Below are 20,929 nucleotides of genomic sequence, written 5' to 3'. Positions count from 1 at the left end.
GGTGTATGAGGTGTATGAAACTCCATCGGCCTCTCCCATTTCACTGTGCTATGCCAAAACACCCCGGTTCTTGTTTCACTATCTGAGATCTGGGAGCAGGTTAATTTCCATGACGAACTCCAGGCCACGTGCTTGGAGGATTTATCTAATTAAACTGATGCTTTTTTCTAAGAAAGAAAGAAAGAAAGAAAGGAAGTGAAGGAGGGAGGGAGGAAGGGAGAGAGAAAGGAAGAAAAGAAAGGAAGGAAGGAGAAAGAGAGAAAGGAAGGAAAGAAAGAAAGGAAGGAAAAAGAAATGGAGAGAGAGAAGGAAGGAAGGAAGAAAGGAATGAAGGAGGGAAGGAAGGAAAGAAAGAAAGAAAGATAAAAAGGAAGGGAGGGAGGGAGACAGCTGGAGGCAGACCGGTGACTTTTGAAAGGCCATGACAGAGTGGAGGAGATGCTTGGTGCTGAGGTGGGGACCTTCCTGCTGGGCCATGTTGTGTCTTCTGATGCTTCTAGTGTATTTCCAAAATAGCCCTTGGGCTGAGAGGGAAACGGGTAGCTGGAGGGATTCTGGTTAATCTGTACTGTCCAGTACAGTAGCCACTAGCCCATGTGGCAATTCAAATGAAATTAAATGAAAAATTTAGTTCTTCAACAGACTAGCTACATTTCAAGTACACCATAGCCACAGGTGGCTAGTGGCCACTGTACTGGGCAGCACAAATGTAGAACATTCCCATCATTGCATGACGTTCCATTGAACAGGAGGAGTGTAAGAGGGGTGCTTCCCTCAGAGCTTGGGCTAAAAGGATGAGCCCTCAAGGGACAGGGATGGAGGTGGGGCCTGGGCAGCAGGGACGCACCCACACATCAAAGAGGGCTCCTTACTTCGTGCCGGGGCCTCCGTGGTGCTGGGACCGCCTTCTCTTTAGACTCCACCGAGGGCTTCCTCTCTCCCAGGACAGGGTAATACGGCGGGTCTAGAGTTGGGCAGAACGGGGTTTAAATCCTTCTCCCACTTACGGTCTTTGTGACCTTGGGCCGGGGTCTTAAGTCTCTGACCCTGTGGACTTGGACTAACAGGGAACAGTACCTGCCTCACTGGGTCCCTGAGATCACTGACTGAACTGCTGAGTGAAAGCACTTAGTGTAATGCTGGGCACAGAGCGAGCACTTGAAAAGTGGGGACCGCCATTATCATAATAATTATGATTATAATTCTTGATATTATTTTCATAATGATTATTGAAGAGCTTTTGTGACTGCCAAGTTCTTAGGGACACTCCTCAACCAAATGCTGATTTTTCCATAATCAACACTTTCTAGAATTAGTTTAAATGAGTGCTCCCCCCAAATCCGTTTCTTCTGGGAACCTAATTTGGATCCCTTCTTTCTATCTCTCCTCATCCCTCCTTTCTTTGGGCAAAAGGAAGGGTTGGAACTGCCCCAGAATTAACTCTTGCAGGCCCTTCTACTTGTAAATTAGAGTCCCTACCGCCCCCCGCACACATACAAGTGAGCCCATGTATGTGCACACGTGCAAACACACACACACATATACATGTACATACACACATATACACACACTTCTCCGTTGGCCAAACTGCATTGAAAAGAACCTCAAAGTATTAAAATAGGGGAGAGCAGATGTGGCCCTGGCAGGGCTGGCTGGGTTGTTTGGGGGTAGGGGTGGGGTCAGTGGCCTCTGGGAGGGACGTGTGTGTTTATTCCCGGACATTGCCCAGTGCCCCGTGTGCTAATGTGGAGCTGAAAAGTCCACTGCATTGTGCAGGCTCCTTTCCCCGTGAAAAGGCAATTGAGTCAGTGAGTTCCAAATGGATTGGAGCTGACAGTAAATGAGAATTTGGCAGTGGGTAGAAAACAAGCTCTCCCCACCCCTAACCCCCACCTAACACTCACTCACCCCTCCCTAAACTTCCAATGCTTGTTTGATTTTTAGAGGGGTTTTGAAAAGAATTATGATTTCTTTTAGTATGTATCAACATTATCAGCAAGGGGTTTGCCCCAGCCTGCCCGCCCTCCCCAGGGATGGCTTAACCCCCTCCCCCAGGCTGCTACAGCCCCCTCCCCATCGCCTTGGCGGCTCCACCAGCGATCCCAAACGAGTTAAGGGCTGAATCAACTCTAGACCCAGCTGTACATTTTACTCTGGGTTCCTGAATGAAGCGATGTGCTGTGCTCAGCACGATTGGAGACGGTCTGCGCCGGGTGGCCCACCCGGCCCCCACCCTGCCGGGCTCCACCAGCTTCCATGGGACCTGCTGCTGGCAACTGGGGAGCTGGTGGCCCATGCTGTGGGAACCTTGTCGGGTGCCCTCTCCACGTCCAGCCTCCCCTTAGACACCTATTTTAATTTTAAAAGAAAGGATACACCATTTTGAGCTGGCATCATCCCTGGTTTGTGAAAAAGGATTGCAATTTTGAGGGTTCATGTATGTCACGGGCCCTGCCTGTGTCCTCATATTTCCCCTGTCCACCATGTCCACAGCAGTCAGTTGGTCAACAGATATTTACTTGTACCTGGCCCTTAGCAATGGGCCCATGTCCCGAGACCTCCCCGCTTAAACATTCTCGAGATAACCAGGGATGGAAATACTGCCGCCTTGCACATGCTCCGCCAGTCACCTTATATCTGTAAAATGGCATCTCTGTAGCCTGATCGTCCTCTCGGTGGAGGTGTAGAGGCTGTCCTCTTCCTGGGGGGCGAGAGGCGAGGAGAAGCACTCATTTTGGCAGAATTAACAGCCTGCTGTTTGGGGGTGTGTGTCCCCTGGTGGCTGGGGATGCCTCTTAGGGGCCCCTCTCCGGAAAAGGCCTAGTGCACCATGGGTGCCTTAGGAGCCAGGCTGGGAGAATGGGCCCCGTGCAAAGGCACCATAGGATAGTGGTTAAGCACACAGGTTCAAATCCCTAGTCCCTCCTGTATTACTACTGTGACTTTAGGCACATCCTCACCCTTGTGAGCCTCAGCTCCCTCATTTATAAAAGGGGAATAATAATAGTGCCTATAGCGTGGGGTTGCTATGAGGATTAAATGAAATAATGGTGGTAGGGCACTTGGCAGGAGGCTTGGCACGTGGTAATGAGGGGTACCTATTATTGATACTATACTGTTACTACTCCTTCCTTCCCATCTGTCATCAAGAAGGCAGGAAGGCGGAGGGCTCAGACCTGTCCCTGTGTTCAGATTTCAGGATGCCCAAGCCCAGGCTGGAACCTGGGCCCAGAGGCTGTGGCCGCCAGAATTCTGCTGAAGCATACTTGCCGAACCAACAAAGCGAACATGATGGCCCAATGTGGAGCCGTGGAGGGAGCTGGGGGGAGGCTTGCTGGGCCCAGGGCTAGGCTCTTGGACCCCCGTGGTGGCAGCCCCAGTGCTGGCCTGGCCTGAGGGAGGAGTCGACTCCCAGACGCTTGGCCTCTCCTTAGCAGTCGGGAGCGTGGCCCTTGCCCTCCCCCGGGAGCAGGTGGCCTTTGCAGCCTGGCACCTGTTCCTGGAGGGCGGCTGCCAGGAAGGTGCAAACCCGGGAATTGCCCTGTGTGTCCTCCACGTCCCGGCTCGAGGCCTGTTTGCTCCCTGGCGGGGCTCACCTGGGCCTGTCCTGGTGGAGGAGGTCAGAGAGGCGCTTGTTCTCTCATCGCAGAGCCCCGCCCAAGCCCTCCAGTGAATCACAGGAGAGCCAGGACCCGTGTCCTGAGGTCTGTGTGCTGGGGGCTGGCTAGGGGGCACAGGGCGACGGGTGAAAGGATATGGAGGAAATTGGAGAGGGTGCAGGTGGCGTGTCTTGCTTTTGTCCCCAAGGGACAGCAAGCAAGCTGAGGTGACTGCACATTTTCATTTTATTAAAAGAGGAGGGAAATGGACATTTACTGAGTGCTAACTGTGCATCAGATGCTGTGCTGCGACTTTCTGTGAGGTTGAAGGACACAAGGCAGGTAGTGGTTCGAGGCACGTTGTACCCATCAGGAAATAAGGCTCAGAGAGTTTAAGTCATTTACCTGAGTTCACCCCACTGGTTAAAGGAGAGCTGGGGTTGGAACGCAGGTTGATGTGACTGTAAATGCATGATTTTCTCCATGTACTGGGAAAATATAACCATATTTTAAACAGTTTTTGAAAATAGACAAAAGGAAAGAAATTCACCAGTAATTGAACTATTGTTAATACCACTTCGTTTAGTATTTAGTGTATTTCCTTCTGGTGTTTTTTTCCTTTGGTGACTATATATTTATATAATATGCATTTTACATAATTATAAGAGAATTTGGTTTTGGTTGAGACCTGGAACAAGGTGGGCGGGTCTCCTGAGCTGGGGCCACTGCAGAGTGATTGATTCTCGGCAAAATGGAAACTTGGTTTTGGCCCTGAGCCATCTTTTCGGTAATGCGGTTCCTGAAGTTGCCTTCGAGAAAGCAAACTGGGTGAGTAGAGAGGTGAGAAAGACCCTTGCATTCCCTCCTGGGTTGGTTTTGCTCAGTTAAGTGGTAGAATTTTCCTTTTAACTCACTTCCTTCTTGCTTTTAACAAATTGGGATATCTGTACCATTTTCCCGAATGACCTCCTCTCGTTGGGGTAATGAGAAACTGAAAGTCTTTGCTAAGTGCTTTGAGATATTCAGATATAAAAATGGAGAGCGGAGTGTTGTCATGGGCCTCTCGCTGCCAGGGCGCTTTATGAAGAGGAAGTGCAGTTTGTGGGGGTGAAGGGCAGCTGCGGATGAAGGCCGCTGCTGGAACCCACGCTCTCTGGGCACCAGGGCAGGGGCGCAGGATGGGCAGGATTTTGGTGGAGCCTCTGCCCGTCGTCCAGGTACTCACTCCAGGTCCAGGCCCCACGGTCAAGGTGATCTGGCTCACTCAGGCAGAGCCCCCACCTTGGCTAGAGTCATATGGAAAAATGATTCAATTCAAGGAGCGGTCTCCCCCAGCCGCCTTCTCCGGCTCTCGCTTCAAAGCGTCGGCCCAAGAATAACACGGCAGAAGAAATACCGTGTCACCTATGCAAGTAATAATCCCGAAGATGATTTCGAAACGTGGAAAAATGTTTATTATGTGAGTGAAAAAACAAAACAAAACGCTGAAGGCCGAGGGTTGTGAACGGCGCGATAGAAACTACAGAAAAATCACAAATGCGTATGGACAAAGCTTGAAAGGTAATCCTCCAAAATGAAAATTGCAGCGTGAGGGCGGTGGGACTACGGTGATTTGTTTTTTATTTCACCACATTTTCTTTAAATTCCCCCCTATGATTAAAAACCAACAAAGCCAACGTGTCGGCCCGGTAGGGAGCCCTGGGAAGGGGAGGGGGCGGGGCCGCGCCAGGCGAGAGGGCGCCTGCACCCACGGCCCCCGCGGGGTGCTGAGCTCACCGGCTGGGCCAGCCACAGAAACCTATGAGATCTCCAGAAGCCGAGGCGTATCGGTGACTCAGACCTTCGTGTTATGCTGTTCAACAATAGCTTTTGTCCTTTGCCCAAAACCCTAGGCCAGTGTGTTAAAAAAAATTATAAAATTATGAGATAGTTTGTACTTTCCTTACCAGCCTGTGCCAGCTTCGGGCGCTTTATTTATTCAAGGTGGGGAGGCAGGGAAGGCGGAGTGGGGGTGAGGGGCAGACAGAAAGGAAAAGAAAAACAAGGTAGAACTCGGGCAAGGCCCAAGAAACGTTTGAGCCTCAACAACAAACTTTCTTTTGTTTTCCCCAGTGGGGAGAAAAAAATGAGGAAAAAATGCAGAGGACCAGTTTGAACCAAATAAAACTCCTCACGTTTTGTGCTTGGGGTTGCCTCTTGCAGTGGGTTTCGCCCTTTGTTTGTGGACCGTGAAACCTATTTCAGGACGTTCACCTCTAGGCCAGAACATGATGGGGGTAGGAGTGGAGGGGTCCTGGCAGAAAGGGCTGGAGCAAGAACAGCCAGGTTGGGCTCTGGTGAGCTCGGATATTTCGCTTGGCTGTTCTGGCCAGTAAAGCCCAACTGCCAACAGCCTTTGCCCTCATTTCCGGTTGGGTTTAAAGAAGATGCCTACCCCCTGGTGTCCCAGAGTGGCTCTGTGCTAGTGGGACTAAGAATTCCATGTGGATCCAGGGTGAGGACAAGTTTGCCTTGTACCAGTTTTGACCAGAATGTTCCTTCCAGTGTTCATTAGAAGACATTTTAAGAATAAAGTTCAGGAAGAAAGGCCTTGGAGTTGGAGTCAGAAATCAAGGTATGTGTGATTGTGTGCATTGTGTGTGTGTGATGGAGTATGTGAGTGATTGTATGTGTGAGATTGTGTGCGTGATTGTGTATGTGTGAATGATTGTGTGTGTGGTTGTATGTGAAATTGTGTGTGAGTGATTATGTGTGACTGTGTGTGTGAGATTGTGTGAGTGATAGTGTATGTGATTGTGTGTGAAATTGTGTAGGTGATGGTGTGTGTGGTTGTATGTGTGGTTGTGTGTGTGAGAGATTGTGAGTGCTTGTATATGTGTGATCGTGACTGATTGTGTGTGCGTGGGTGTCCCCTTTAGTCTTAATTGCTTTTTGCCCCAGTTGTAGTATCTAGGCTGGGTTAAATTTATAGGGGCCTTACATCTATTTTTTCCCCTATCACCTCGTCCCCCTGCCCCAAACCAGCTCTCCTAGTGAACCTGTGAGGCGGCCTGGACCCTGGGCTGATTAGGGATTCTTTCTTCAAAATGAGTTCAGAGGATTTTGTAGGAATAATCCAGGGTCTTTGGCAGTGGTTTGACCAGTGGGAGAAAGGAGGCTTGTGGGTTAGAGGCAGTCACAGGTCTGAGGTGGGCTGGCCTAGAACTCAGACACCCACGTCTGAGGCCCTGTTGAGGATCCCAGCCCTGTTGGCACTCCCTCGTTCCCGCGTGCAGAGGCTGTCTCGAGAAAGGATTCTGAGATTCCGTGGGCTTTGATGTGCCTTCTCCATCTTTCAGTCATGATCATTCCCATGAAGACGGTAGCACAGGGTTATTGTGCCTGTTTTACAGATGGAGAAACCGAGGCCCAGAGAGGGGAGATTGCTTGTCCAAGATCACATAGCAGTTAGTCAGAGACAGATTTGGAACCAGGACAGAGTCTTTGGGCCACTGGAAACATGGTCGTCTCCGTGGATGGCTCAGGGCAAGGCTGACCAGTCCCAGACAAGGAATTCTGCTTTCCTCCACTCCCAGGAAACAAAGGGGCCCTCGTGGAGGATCAGGGGCTTTGTGGCTGTGGTTGGGGGTGACTGGTCCTCCAGTTTTAGGGACTATCTCTGTTGAGGAAAATGCTGGATGGTGAGACGGGATGAGGGGGTTCTAGCCCCACCTCTGCCACCCACAAGCAGCCACTTCCCAAGACCTCAGCTTTGCTCTCTGTGGATAGAGTAAGAGGCTGGACCCAGTGGTTCCTCATCTCTTCCCACTTCAGGACTGCTGAGCTTCCTGCCACAATCCAGAGCCCCCAGCTGTGCCATGCAGCAAACCCTCTCCCACAACCTGTCAAACCAGAGATGCCAGTTTCCCCAGGGCGCTCATGAGCTCCCGCCCCTGCCTTCTGCCAGGGAGAGCCTTTGCAGGCTCGTGGAGCAGTGCCCCCAGCCCATGCCCTGCACACCTGCTTATTGATACCTGTGTGTCCAGATGTGCCTTGTGTCAGAGCCCTTTGGTTTGAATTTGCTGAGTACTGAGTGGCCGAGACGTGAGAAAATTATGAGCAGGGGAGAGACGTGGTGCCCTCTGACAAGAGGCAGCTGTGGTGAGAGGGGTAGGCGCGATGCCTGGGGTGAGCGCCATCTGGGCAGGAGGCCTGGCTCCCAGCTGTGGGGGCTCCGGAAGGGCAGAGCCTGGGAGGAATGATTTTGAAGCCACTACTATGGAGATTAAGGGGATGAGAATGTAAATCTCAAGTAAAAAGGTAATTGAATGTAATAGCAAACAGTGCTCGCTCTATGTTAATTTTAGCTCTTCCCCTGGATACAAGGCGCTGTATTAGTGTTTTATTACCATTTTGTTTGCACTAATAAAATAGTAAAATTTATTTCAAGGAAGTTGAAGGATGGTTTTACAATGCAAATTTGAAGAAATTGGACTTTTCATTTATGCCTCTGCTATTTTAAACCCTGACGGGTGTAAATTAGCTACAGGGACCCAGCAGACCCCACTGATGGGGACTTGGGAGGCGGGAGCTCTGGCAGAGGTTCAGGGCAGAACCTGCCTGGCTCAGGGCAGAAAGCAGGGAGCGCTCCACGGAGAGGCTGGAGGGACAGGGGGGCCTGATGGGGTGGGATGGGACGTTGGGTGAAGGCATGTCAGGTATGAATGCCTCTGGTTGTAGGCTGGCACGTCACACACCGAGCCTGTGGGGAGGCACACGTGGCCACAGACCTCAGGGCTGCGTCTTTATTCTGTGACCTTTGACTTCCTTCCTGTCCTGACATTGGGCCTCATTAACCCGGTGAATCCCCAAGGGAACTGAGCAACTTCTTTGCTCCTAGAAAGGATGGGTAGACCAGATGTCTAGTACACACACACACACACACACACACACACACACACACACACACACACACCCCTTTTAAAGGGGCTCAGATTGAGGGGAGTGATTGGAGTGTGGAGGAAAGACCCTGAGCCTAAAAGGAGCCGAGGAAAAAGACAGCAGCCTGGCAGAGGTTCCCAGGCATGTTCCCCTTCTCTATTCTTCCTTCTGCCCCGGGCATACTTGAGAAGCTGGAAGCAGGACATTTTCACTAAGCCACCATCCCTTCAGGTTGACCCAAATGGTCTAGGCATGGTAGTGTCCATGAACAAAAAGGCAGAGGACTGAATTAAAAAAAAGATCAAGTTGTCCAAATTTTAGAGAAGGGGATGATGGCATAGGAAGGTGGCAAAAGGAAGGAAAGAGGTGATAGGAGAGTTTCATTTTGAGTTTTGGGTGAAGAATTCAGGTTGGTTCTTGTTTTATCCAAACCGGTTTGTTTATCTCTGAAAAATTATCAGCAGTAATGGCCTGAAGCGACGTATTGGGGGACCAGCTTCCAAAGGGTAGGGACCCGAACAAGTGTTCTAATGTCTGGCGAGGTCTGCAGCATGTATTGCCCAGGGTTCTCTGGCCGCCTGCCTGGTGTGGGGGGAACGGTGAGCCGCTGACTCTGGTTTCCAGCCCCAAACCTCGGTCTCGTGGGACTTTTCTCAGTGTGTTCTCTCTCCCTTGTTCGGGAGTGTGGTGTGTGTGTGTTTCATGCAAAGATTCAAACTGTTGACACTGGCAAGGCCAGAGTTGAGAAACTGGAGGAGAGATTCTGTGTGAGAAACTGGAGCAGAAACGGTGGCAGAAGACACTTGAGGATTTCCTGGACTGCAGAAGGAGGTGCTCTGGGTGTCAGCACTCTGTGGGGTGCAGGAAACTTGGTACGGGGCAGAGGAGGGTGGATGCAGGCTCCCAGCCTCTCCCGGTGGCTCCTCTGGTGCCCGCAGGGCCACATTTGGAGCAGACTTGAGTGATGGGAAATATCCAAGGGTTAGGTCCACCTCCAGCAGCAGGGCCAGCGCTCCGTGTGGTTGTTGTTGGAGCAGGAAAGTTCTCCATCTGGGCCTCTTGGCTTCCTTTTGGATCAAGGGGCTGTGGATGGGATTTTTGGGGATCATGGGGTTTAGGAATGTATAGAAGGCAAGAGACTCTAAGCTCAGCCCTGTAACAGGCCAGGAACCTCTTCCTTCCCACTGCTGGGTACAAAGGAGGCCCTGGTGGCTCTGGGCCACTAGCTGAGGGGGCAGAGAGGGAGGACCTGAGCTGGCGGAGGCGGCCAAGGCCGGGGTAGCTTTGCGAGTGTTGCTGAAAGAAGCCAGAGATGAGAACATTTAAAAGTGATGCGACTTTTAGCGTTTGAAATGGTGTCCGATTCTCTGAGAGCGGAGAGATGCACCGCTGTGTACCCAAGGATTTAGAGAGTGCATCAGGCGAGGCGGGGGGGTTACACTCTGGGTAGATTTCAATCCAAAACTATAATTACATCAAGGAGCAGACGGAAATGGGAAAAGAGGATTAGTGGTGTGGCCTGCTTGGGCCTGGCGGTGGAGGTGGCCCCAAGCTCTGTGCTGGGATCATAGCTACAGGGGTTCGCCCCTGATCACACCGAGGAGCGGCCAGGACCCTGGGCACCTCTTTTCTACTTGTTTCTTCTTAACTCTCCTCAAGGCATCTCTGGAGAGTTGAGTCCCCTCTGAGCAGCTCTGGGGCTGCTCTCCACCCTCCCTGCTTCTTCTCAATGCTTGCTATCACGTGTCCACTCCAGCCTGGAATACATGGAAGCTCCATTTTGATTGATTTGACTTTCTTTTCTGCATGGGGTATATGCATGTGTGCTGGGGACAGGGTGACCCGAAAGGACACCAGTGGATTGCTCTCATAGGTGGCCACAGTAAGCCCTGGAGGCTAGCACCCCACCACCTGCTGCTTTGTCCTGTTTGGTTTGGGGGACCCTCTGGCCTGGTCCGTAGCACCTCCTCAGTTTCCCCTTTAATTGGGAGAAAGGTGGCCAGAACTCTTAGGTCTGGCCCACAGGCGTCTGACCCTTCCTCTCATCCCGCTCAGCCCCCTGATTTGTGACAGTGGCATCCCCAAGTATTCCGAACCCCCGGCTCACCTTTCTCTTCTCCCTGCCCCCCTTCCCTGCACCTGTCAGCTGTTTCATTGACTGTCTGGCTTGGCTGCCACCCATCCTATCCTCCCAGGCCAGCTCCTCCCCCGCCCCCTCCCCCCAGGCCCACACTCCCTCCCTTCCTGTCTCTGCCCACGTCTGTCTCTACCTGCCCGTCGCCGGCACACCTGAGGATCCGAGGCTGCCTAACGGAGTGCGGGGATGGTTCAGGGTGTTTACCAGACAGCCAGGATAAGGTATTAAATCCTGTTGCTGTCTTCCCAGGGCCAGGTTCCTCAGATGGTTTTCCAAATTCCTAATCTCGGTGCCCACATGCCTGCCCAGCTCATGTTTGATGGGAGCTTTCCTTTCCGATTGAAGCTGAACCGAGCAGGATCTGTCGTGGGGTTGGGTCTGGGTTCCCACCGGTGCATGATGACATGGAGGTCTAGCCCCTTCCTCTCTGGTTCTTCCTTCCTCTCCTCCTTCCTTTCTTTGGGAATCTTAGTGAGTGGGGCCAGGATTCTGCCGCCAGGTGTTCTAGAGCCTTGAGTGCCCCCGTCCCCAGCCAGTGTGGTTACGAGGCCACCTGCTGTAATGTAGGGGAGGGGGCCTGAGACTAGTCTTAGTGTCAGAGGCAAAGGGGATCCCAGCTTGAAGATGATCTGAGATGGGAATGAGCAGGTGAAGGACAGCCAGCCCTTCCTCAGCCCAGTGTTCCGATTCTTCCCACTCAAAGTAAAAATGGCCACTGTGGGGTTTTGCTCATCATGCTGAATACCCTGGATTGCCCCAGGAGAGAGTCCGTAAAGCAAACCTGTTCCTCCGCAGAGGCTCTGCGTTGGTTCTGGAGATGACAGTGCGAGGGAGGAGGTGTACTCCTGTCTGGGTCTTGGGGTGGACATCTGCCTTCCTTAAGCTGGCCTAGCCTCTGGAGTGACAGGATGGCCCAGGTGCTCCCCAGTGAACAGGGACGTGGAGGCGCCTGATGTGGGGCAGAGGCAGCTTCTGGGGGTCTTTCCTTCTGTAGGACATCCGGGGCTTGTCTGCCCTTCCTGGGATGGCTGGACTGAACGGAGAGCAGGGAACTCTATCCCCATCCTCAGCCTTCTCTCCCAGAAACTAGGCTAAAAGAGGCAAATTAGCTAACTTCCCTGAACTCCCCCCCACCCCCCACCCCCAGCTAGGACCTTTCTATGAGGGGCGGAGCAGGACACTACACCAATGGTGGCAGCTTGGCCAGTGGCGGCAGCCTGGATCTACCCTTCTGGGGATGCCTGGGATTGATGGCAGTGTCCTTTCTCCGAGCTGCCGTGTGACCTGGACAGACCCTGCTAATTTCAGCTTCTCTTTCCCTGGCTACAGGCTCCTTTCTCTCTCTCTCTCCTGTGCTCCTTCTCCCCCTTCCTCCAGGCAACCAGAAGTCTCTTGGGGTTCACAACACCAGAGCTTCCCTCTCTCTCCAGGTCTCCTCACCTCCTTCCTGCTCGGGCTCCAGGTGCTGCATCTCCACCCTCTCCCTGTTGCCCTGGCAGTCAGTGCTGCCCTGGGCTTTCTACTCTGCCTTCCTGAGCTCAGTGCACTAACGGGAGCGGAGGGCTTCCTGGGACCCAGCCGACAGGGGTTGGCAGCGGCGAAGCAGGGCTGGGAACGGGGCAAGGGGCGCAAAAGTAGACTTCACACTGGCTCTTCAGCCGGGACCCTCACCATCAAGGCTTCTTCTGTGATCGTACAATCCGGGGCTCTGTAGGAGTCCTGGGTGCCAGGGTTCCTGATTTTATTTTGGGGTATTTTCTTCTAATATGTGTAGGGCAGGGCTTAAGAAGTGGAATAGAGAAAAAGAGAGCAAAGAAGATCTGGAAGATGACAGTTGGGCTGGTGAGGAGGAGGAAGAGGAGGGAAAAGGTGAAATGAATTCATTAGAAAAACTTGTTTACTGGTTTTGCTTAGGTGCCTGCATTTTAAAAGTCTACGTTTACAATAAGTCGCTAATTAAAATACAAAATTAAGCAACAGCTATGTTTTTTTTCCTCTTACACTTTAATTGCATGATTTTTTGTGATGTAATTTCTGGAAACACCCAGTACCTCAGGGGGCTGATTGTTTGATAAACTAGAAGCACCCGAAACCAACTCAAAAAATAAATATATAAATTCAAGAGGAACTTAAGGTAGATTGGAAATGACGGTGAACTGCAGACAGCAGGGAACCAAAAATCCATAAGAATAATAATAAAGAAACCCTTCTAAGTTAGGACATTTATCCTGCCTACCCTGAAATCAGAACAATCTGTGCATCTCAGGGGAAAAAAAAAAACTGAAATGGAAACCAGACCAAGTGGGCTAATCACTCCCTGCCTTCCACCCCCCAGTTAGCGCTATGGAAAAAAAGCGAGAAAGCTTAGAATCTTCCCTGGTTCCATTTCTAGCTGGGCTCAGTACTTGCTGGGGCTTCTTCTCTCATCACGGACCTTTCAAAGGGATTTTCTTGGTCCTCCTTGTTCTGAACCTAGATGCAGTCCCAAGAGGGGATGACTGAGGCAGTGACTGTCCCCCCTGGGAAAAACAAGCCTCCCCATGCCCCCGGAGGGCAGACAGCGTGTCCCAGGCTTGGGCTGCTGGCCCAAGAGTGGTCCACACTAAGAACGGTGTGTGTTGTCTTTTGCAGACAGCCCTGTGGCCTGCTGCCTTCTTTAAGATGCAGACCTGGGTGATGATTGCAAAACTGCTGAGAAACCTGTCAGGAACTGACTCCGGGGTGGGGCTAGGAGGAAACTGGATCCCACTGGCAGCCTGGCTGCTGGAGAATTCTAAGCCCAGCATCGTTGGTGGGCCCCAGGCCTCCTGAGTGCTGGGCATCTGGGCAGTAGGAGGATGAGGGACAGAGGGGACTGGACCGCACTGCCTTCTTTCTCCATCCAAAAGCTAGAGACTCAGGTGGCCAGGGGCCCCAGAAGCCTCCCTCTACACTCTCCTCCTGGGGAAAAAGGATTTGCCTCTTTTTAGGGTCTTTTTAAAAAATACATTTCTCCCTGATTATCTCCTGTTCATGGCTCATTGGAAAATACAAACAAGTGTGAAGAAAACAGTTTAAAAATGTGTAATGTTACATGTAAATATTTAGTGTTGTATATATATGTATATGTATGTAGTTGGTAAAAGTGTGGGTTTGGGGGACAGAGACCTGGGTTTGAACCCCAGCTTTGCCACTCAGCAGTATGACTTGGGGTAAGTTACTTAACATTGCTGAACCTCAGTTTCCTCATCTATAAGGTGTGGATAACGATTGTATGCATCTTGGAGGGTGGTGAGGACTCAGTGTGATGATCGATATAAAATATTGAGCACTGAGCCTGGCACACAGCTCACTTAAACATTAACTATTTCTGTTATTGTAGTTAATAATGATTATTCCACTGTCTTGAGATGATAGGCTTTTAAATTTTTTATTAAGAATTTTTTTTACGTCGATGAAATTCTCTATCTAACCCTGTGCTGTCCAATACAGTAGCCTCTAGCCACATGTGGCTATTTAAACTTAAATTAATTAAAATTAAATAAAAAGTTCAGTTCCACAGTCACAGCTGCCACATTTCAAGTGCTCAATAGCCACATGTGGCCAGTGGCTGCTGTACTGGACAACACTGCACGTTCTACTGGACAGCATTCTAAACAATGGAGTCATCTCTGAGTTTTTTCACTTAATTTCCTGCTTTCTGTAAATGTCTGTTGATGGCTGCATAGTAGTCCATGATGTGGCTGAATCACACTTTCTGTTGGTTTGAGTCTTTGTTCCTGTGATGTTGGAGCATCCTCTGGGCTCTGATTGGGTGTTGCCCTTCCCAGCACTGGCATTGTGGCGCGCTCTGATTGGTGCCAGGCAGCAAGGGATTCTGGGAGGAGCAGGGCCTTGTCTGCTGATTGGCTGCCAGCGGTGGTGCCAGGGTAAGGGGCGGGGATCTGCTTTGCCCACCCCCCAGTCGGCCCTGGCAGAGCAGGAGGGGGCTGTACCCCCGCAGCCCCCAGTACGTCCCCTCGGGCTGGCTCATCCACACCCTTCACCTCACAGGGCGGAGACCAGGGAGAGGAAGCACGTGCTTGAGGAAGTAAAAATGAGCAATAATGACCCACCCTCCTCTGACCCGAGGGTCCCAGGTATACCCTGGAGCTCCCCAGGGAGCCCCCAGGGGGCAGGTGGCATTTCTTGGTGGGGAGAGAATGCCATGGTGGGGGGCTGGCCTGGCTCCCCAAAGTCTGTGTGGGTTTCCAGATCCTCGTGAAGGTCTTCAGGCTTCCAGAAGGGCCCTGACTGAAGACAGTTGTGAGATTCCAGGGTGGGAGTACTGGGGTCCTAGGTCAGGGCAGCTCCAGGAAGACCTTGCAATGGCAGGTGACCGTCCTGTGACTGGGGTTGGTGGAGTGAAAGTGGGTTGCTGGAGTGATACTAGGGTCGTGGACGGAGCCTCTTCTCCAGCTGGGCAGTCCACACCCTCCTCACATGGCGGAGGGCAGAGTTCTGGGTTGGGGAGCTGTGGGCAGGGCCGGCTGGGAAGTAATCCCTGGGGCAGTGGGCAAGACAGATAGGGAGAGCCGAAACTGGACCTGCTGATGTGGCCCTTTCTGCTCGCAGCGGATCATAAAATATGGCTCAGATTTTCATTACGGGCTCTATCGATTATCTTCTGGGACAGATGAATTATAGAGAACATTAAATTTTTTTAAAAAAGCAAGTGAGAGAGGAAATATCTGAATGAGTTTTGGTGGTCGATGGCAGAAAGGGCTGAGCCACCAAGCCTGCGTGGCCTCCGTCTCCAAGCAGGGTGAGGACCAGACCGCTCCGGGCAGGCAGCCTCTGACTTCAGCCCTCGGCCTCCCGGGCCTCCCGCACCTCCCTGGGCCTGGCCTTGCAATAGGGGAGGCCTGTGCCCCCCTCACCTGTGCCCTGTCCCCTCCAGGGATCTGCCTAGGTTCTGGAAAGGCAGACAGTTGGTTGTTCACAGTGTTCTGATCCAGAAATAAGACCTTTCCCAGGCTGTAGGCCTCCGTTGCTGGGAGGTGGGCCCCCAGCTCTGCTCTTTTTCTTTCAGGGACCTCCTGATTCTCGAGGGCATTGTTGTTCTCCTGGGGTCAGGACTGAGACGGGAACTCCTGAGGAATGTGTGTACCCAGGCCTCTTGGAGCCTCAGCTTTTCTCTGCTCCTTGTTCCTCTCATCCGCAGGCACTGGCTTGGAGGATTTTCGTTTTCCTTTATAAACTTGGGAAAAACGTATCTGGGTCCCACTGCTGTGAGTCTGAGTCCAGTCTGGAAAGAGAACCTCCTGGAAGCCCATCCCTCCCTTGCTTCCCCTCCACCCCCTTTCCTCTGCGTCTCCCTGCCAAGCAGTATGGTGCATAGGTGTCAGATAGGCCTGGGTTCACGCCTTCCCAAGGTGTGACCTTGGGTGGGTCACATCCCTCTCTGCATCTTAGTTCCTCAACTGTCTAGTTGAGATAATAACCTACCTCCTCGGGTTCTTGTGATGATTATATGTATTAATGTATTAAAGTCCTCAGTCCTTAGTGCGTAATAAACATGAGCTGTTATTATTTTCCTCCTCTACTGGGGCAGAGTCTGGAAACCTTTCCCCCTTCTTTTCATTTGGCCTTTGATTGATTTCGTTTGTGAAATGGTTATAGTTCGTACTACGTGCCAGGTACTTCTTTTCTCAGCACACTACACATAGCACATCATTTCATCCTCATAACCGTATGCAGGAGGAACTATTATCATCTCCGTTTCACTGATGGGGAAACTGAGGCACAGAGAGGTTAAAGTAATTTGCCCAGGGTCACACAGCTTATAAATGGCAGCTCACACCTGGCAGTCTGGCTCCAAAGCTTGTACACTAAACCATTATGGCATACTGTCCCAGTGATCTGGTGTGGGGTGGCATGTGTGTGTGTGTGTGTGAGCATGTGTGCGAGCATGTGTATGCTCACGCACATTCCAACAGCCCTGCCCTCTTGGTGGTCTCTGGCTGACCGCACTTCCTGACCCTCCACACGATATGGCTCCCTCAGGTCATCAGCAACCCCAGCATTTTCTGGGGCCATGTTCTGGGTGGAGCATATCTCCCCACCCCCATGCCATCCCCTCACCCTGGCTTCACCTAGGCTGCTGTGAAAAGGTGGTGGTTTCCATGGATATCCGTCTCCCTCTGGCGACACGCCCTTTTTTGTATAACTCTGTTCCCTAGAGTTGATTGTTTTTGGCACACAGCTCTGTAAACTCATCCAACAATTAAAAAGGGGGAGGGGTGGAACAAAAAGTGGGTAGACAGTAACTGTGGGGTGAGTGACACGCAGGAGGGGCCTCTGTGCTGTGGGTCTTCTCTCTGTCCCCTGTCGGCAGCAGGACAGCACCTTAAGTGCAGAAAGGCCACATAACCAGCTGGCCAGGAGCTCCGCTTCCAGAGTTCTGAGAATTCAGAACTCCACATGTTTCCTTCCATTTGAGCTTTGTTCTTGCCCCATGTATTTCTCCTTCAGAAATCTAAAGCCCATTCTCGGAGCCAACGGAGCCATCTCCAGAGGCCGCCTGAAGCCACGAGATGCCAGCTTGGACCGATTTGAATATTCGCTGCCCTTGTTTTGGTTAATTGTGTATGTGTTTGCTCTGTTTGTGTACCATCAAATACCTATTGCGTTGGGCGTACCCGTCGTAGGCTGTGTGAGATCACAGATGAAAAATGCAGTGAAAAACACTTTCGTGCCACAACACATCATGTAGGATTTTTGTATTAAGATGTGGATTTTTTTATTGTTTTTTTTTTTTTTTTTCCTTTTCCATACAGCCCTGAAGTTGGGCAATGTGCACGTCTGTGTTTTTGTTTTCACTCCGGGTGGTTTATGAAATCTGCTCATTAGGGCTCTGTCCTCTCCCCACCCGGGCCTGATCTTCCTCCTCTTTCTCCTCTCAGATGTAGATCTTTCCCCACCACCTCCCAGTGTCTTCTCTCCTTTGGGGAGATGATGGGTGCCCCCCCCGACACATTCACCCAGGTGAGAATTAGGGGTTCCTGTGGCCCTGCTTCTTAATCTTGCGTCTCTGAGGCAGACATTTACTGCAGTAGGAAGTCCCGATGTAGGGAAGGCAGCAGAAATCTCTGTGTCCCCCACCCCACCCCAGGGTAAAGCCCCCTAGTTTGTCCCTTGTCTGGAGAGAAGACATGGAAGTTGTCCCATCCCCACAGGACCTCCTGACTTAGAGTGGCCCTCTCCTGTCCCCATCCCTTCGGATGACAGGCAGCGATGGTCAGCTCAGTCCCTTCCCCCTCTAGGAGGCCATGCCCACAGCTGGGACCCCATTAACCAGGTAGGTTCAGGGGTTCCTCCCGCTCTCCAGGTGCACCATCACAGGCCTGGCCTTCTCTCACGTGCAGCCCAGCCAGAAGGAAGCATCTGAGCACAGCCTTTGCCCTCTCCCTGGTTGAGATCTCTGGGTGCTTTCTGGTGGCTCTGGGGGATTTGATAGAGACCTGGTTGGGGGGCAGGAGAACTGAGATTCAGGAGGGGAAATAGCATTAGGTGTGGGGTGGTACTGAGATCAGCGGTGGGGAGTCACTTCATATCTGTGTGCCTGCCCTCCCTAATCTATCCACAGGGATCATAATCCTTCCTACTTCGTGTTGTGAAGATTCGGCGAGATCACGAGTATACTGCACTCAGCATGGTGCTTGGCGGATAGAAGGCATCTAGTTAATATCATTAGTTCTCACGTAGGTCTATTGGCGGAGGGTGAAAACCACTCAGGCGGTGTGCCCTCTACTCCCAGCATGCTCCCTGGCACATAGTAGATGCTCAGTCAATTCGTATTGGAATCGGTTGGAGGAGGATTAAGTAACCAAGTGGTCCTCTTGAACCTGAAAGTTGTTTATTCATGGTGCTAATGGAGAAGTGGGGAGAGACCAAGATGCACACTGGGGCTTAGGAGAACTAAACAGAACAGAGTGTGAAAATAGCTAATGGAGTGTTCTGTCGGAGGAGAGGGCTGAAGCTGCACTAGGCCCATCGGATTCTGACATGAAATCAGGGACCAGTTCAGTTCCACACATACTTACGATGACCACTGTGGGCCAGCTGTTGTGCTAAATGCTGGGGATGCAAAGATAATTAAGACCTGGTCTCTGCCCTTGAGGAGTTAAAAATCTAGTGGTGGAGACAGACGTGTGAGCAAATGACTTTAGTCCAGTATGGATTTAAATGCCACAATGACAGCTGCACGAGGAGCAGAATAGAGGGCATATGGGCCTGCTTGGGGTAGATTCTGGAAGGTTACCTTGAAGAGACTTGAAAGAAGAGGGTGGTGGTAGATGAGAGCATTTCTGGAGGACTGTTAACACCTTTCACATCTCATGTTGATCCTCCGCCACATCTGCTGGGTAGGAGGGAAGGAGGTTTCCACTTGACCGGTGAGGACAGTGGGCCCTAGGGAGATCAGACAGCTTGTCCCGGGGCCCACGGTGAGTTAGTTGCAAATCTGGGACTCAGACCCACGTCTTCTGATTGGTGGCCCAGTGTTCTTCCTGTAACTGCACATGGCTTCTCACCCCTTCACCCCGGAGCTGCTGGCCAGAGACCTCTGTCCTCTGGGCTCTGCACCTACTGACCGGGATTCCTGCTGTGGCCATTGCCCCAGGGCCTGTGCTGTGGGAGGGCTCCGTCCTGGCAGGCCCCAGGGCATGTGCCCTGGTTTGGTAAATGGGTCAGGCCACTTGGTTGGGGATAGTCCCGGAGCAAGGCCACACCCTGGAGGATGGCAGGAATGGGGAAGACTGAGGAGGAGGAGGAGGGGGAGAAGGAGGCCTGGCTACACCCTTTATTCAGTTGCTCTTGCTGCCAACGCTGAGAAGCTCCCTCTGTGCTGGGTAGGCCCCTCCCTCAGCTGCAGGAGGCCAGACAAGGGCCCCACCAGGGCCTCCAACACCCGTATCTGGAACCCTCTTCTGCACCAGGACGTAAGACCCTGGTATCATCCACGCTCACTGTTCGTGTGTGGTCAGAAGCCAGTCTTTCTAGCTCCTTGCCAGGAGTAGGGAGGTGGGAGTATTTCTCTTGACCTTTTCTCTGGGGAAACGCGCATGTCTGGAAGGGGAAGTGTCAGCCACCTGTGTCAGATGCTGGCTTACAGGTGAGGCAGGGGTCGTTCTGAAGGGACATTGGAGTAGAACACCCAGCAGAACAGTGCTCTGGGGGTGGGGAGCTATAGGTGGTCCGAGGTACCCCTTCCTCCTCTAGCTCAGAGATGTTTATTTAGTTGGCGGGTGGGCTGCCCGGGACTTCAGGGAACTCTGGACCAAAAGGCAGGGAGTGTCAGAGCCCAGAGGAGTGAGTCTCCCAGTGGCCCTGAAGTTCCCATTAAAGTGTTTTTTCCTCTTTTTTAAAGAAAAAAATATTCCCAAACTGGAAAACAAAGGAAATCCACTTCCCCCAAATCACACGAAACTCACATTAGGGGCCTGGCGGGAATCCATGGAAACCAGGAAACCCGCTGTTAACCCTGTATGGTGCTGAAGGGTGGGGTGGGAGCTGGGCTGATCCAAGCCCTGGACCACTGTCACTGGCTCTCCCTGATGGCTTACCCCAGGGAGCTGGCCTCGGTGGCATTGTCCCAGAGCAGAGGTGGGTGGAGCTAATGCTGGAAGCCCTCACGTTGACAGCACCAACTCTCCCTCCACTCATGGCCCAACCTTGGGAGGCAGGAGAGGAGGGGTTTGTGCACCCCTGGGAGGCCCAGGGGACCCGAGGGCTGGGCCAAGTTGGAGAACCTGCCGGGCAGCTGCCCACACCATGCCACACTGTGGAGTCAAGGCTGAGCCCACTCACGCTTCAGGAACACACAGGCTCTGTGGGTGCTGCAATCTCCCAGCCAGGGGGAAGGAAAGGACCGGAATTTCAGCCGCCACCCTCCCTGATGGTAGCCCCATGTGCAGGCTGAGTGTGAGTGAAGACAGAGAACCCCCTCTGGGTGCCCTGCGCCCCACTCTCACCTGCAGGAGGCTGGACCTCCAGGCCTGGGAGCTTGTGCGCGGAGATTGGGTGGTGTGTTGGTGTTTGCACGCACATAGGCTAAAATTTTCTAAAAAGGCTGAAAATATTTACAGGTTTGAAGTTGAAATGCAAACAGGAAAAGCCCTTTAAAAAGTGAGTGTAGTGGATATTCAAAACAGGAATCACCATGGAAACACCACAATATTTGCTTAAATTGACACAAAGGTTGCTGGTAGCAGGGCACCAACTTTCTTTGGCCACATTTTTTTGGCCCAACACC

General features: G+C 52.0%; 1 protein-coding gene across 1 annotated transcript in view; it reads left to right on the top strand.

Moving 5' to 3' along the window:
- Window positions 1-20,929, top strand: part of CASZ1 (castor zinc finger 1) — a 149,196-nt gene that overhangs the window by 10,755 nt on the left and 117,512 nt on the right. The window lies entirely within an intron of this gene.

Source organism: Diceros bicornis, chromosome 13, assembly GCF_020826845.1.
Source record: "Diceros bicornis minor isolate mBicDic1 chromosome 13, mDicBic1.mat.cur, whole genome shotgun sequence".
NCBI classification, from domain to species: domain Eukaryota; kingdom Metazoa; phylum Chordata; class Mammalia; order Perissodactyla; family Rhinocerotidae; genus Diceros; species Diceros bicornis.
The sequence above is the reverse complement of the archived record's forward strand: the minus strand, read 5'-3'. Positions and strand labels throughout refer to the sequence as shown.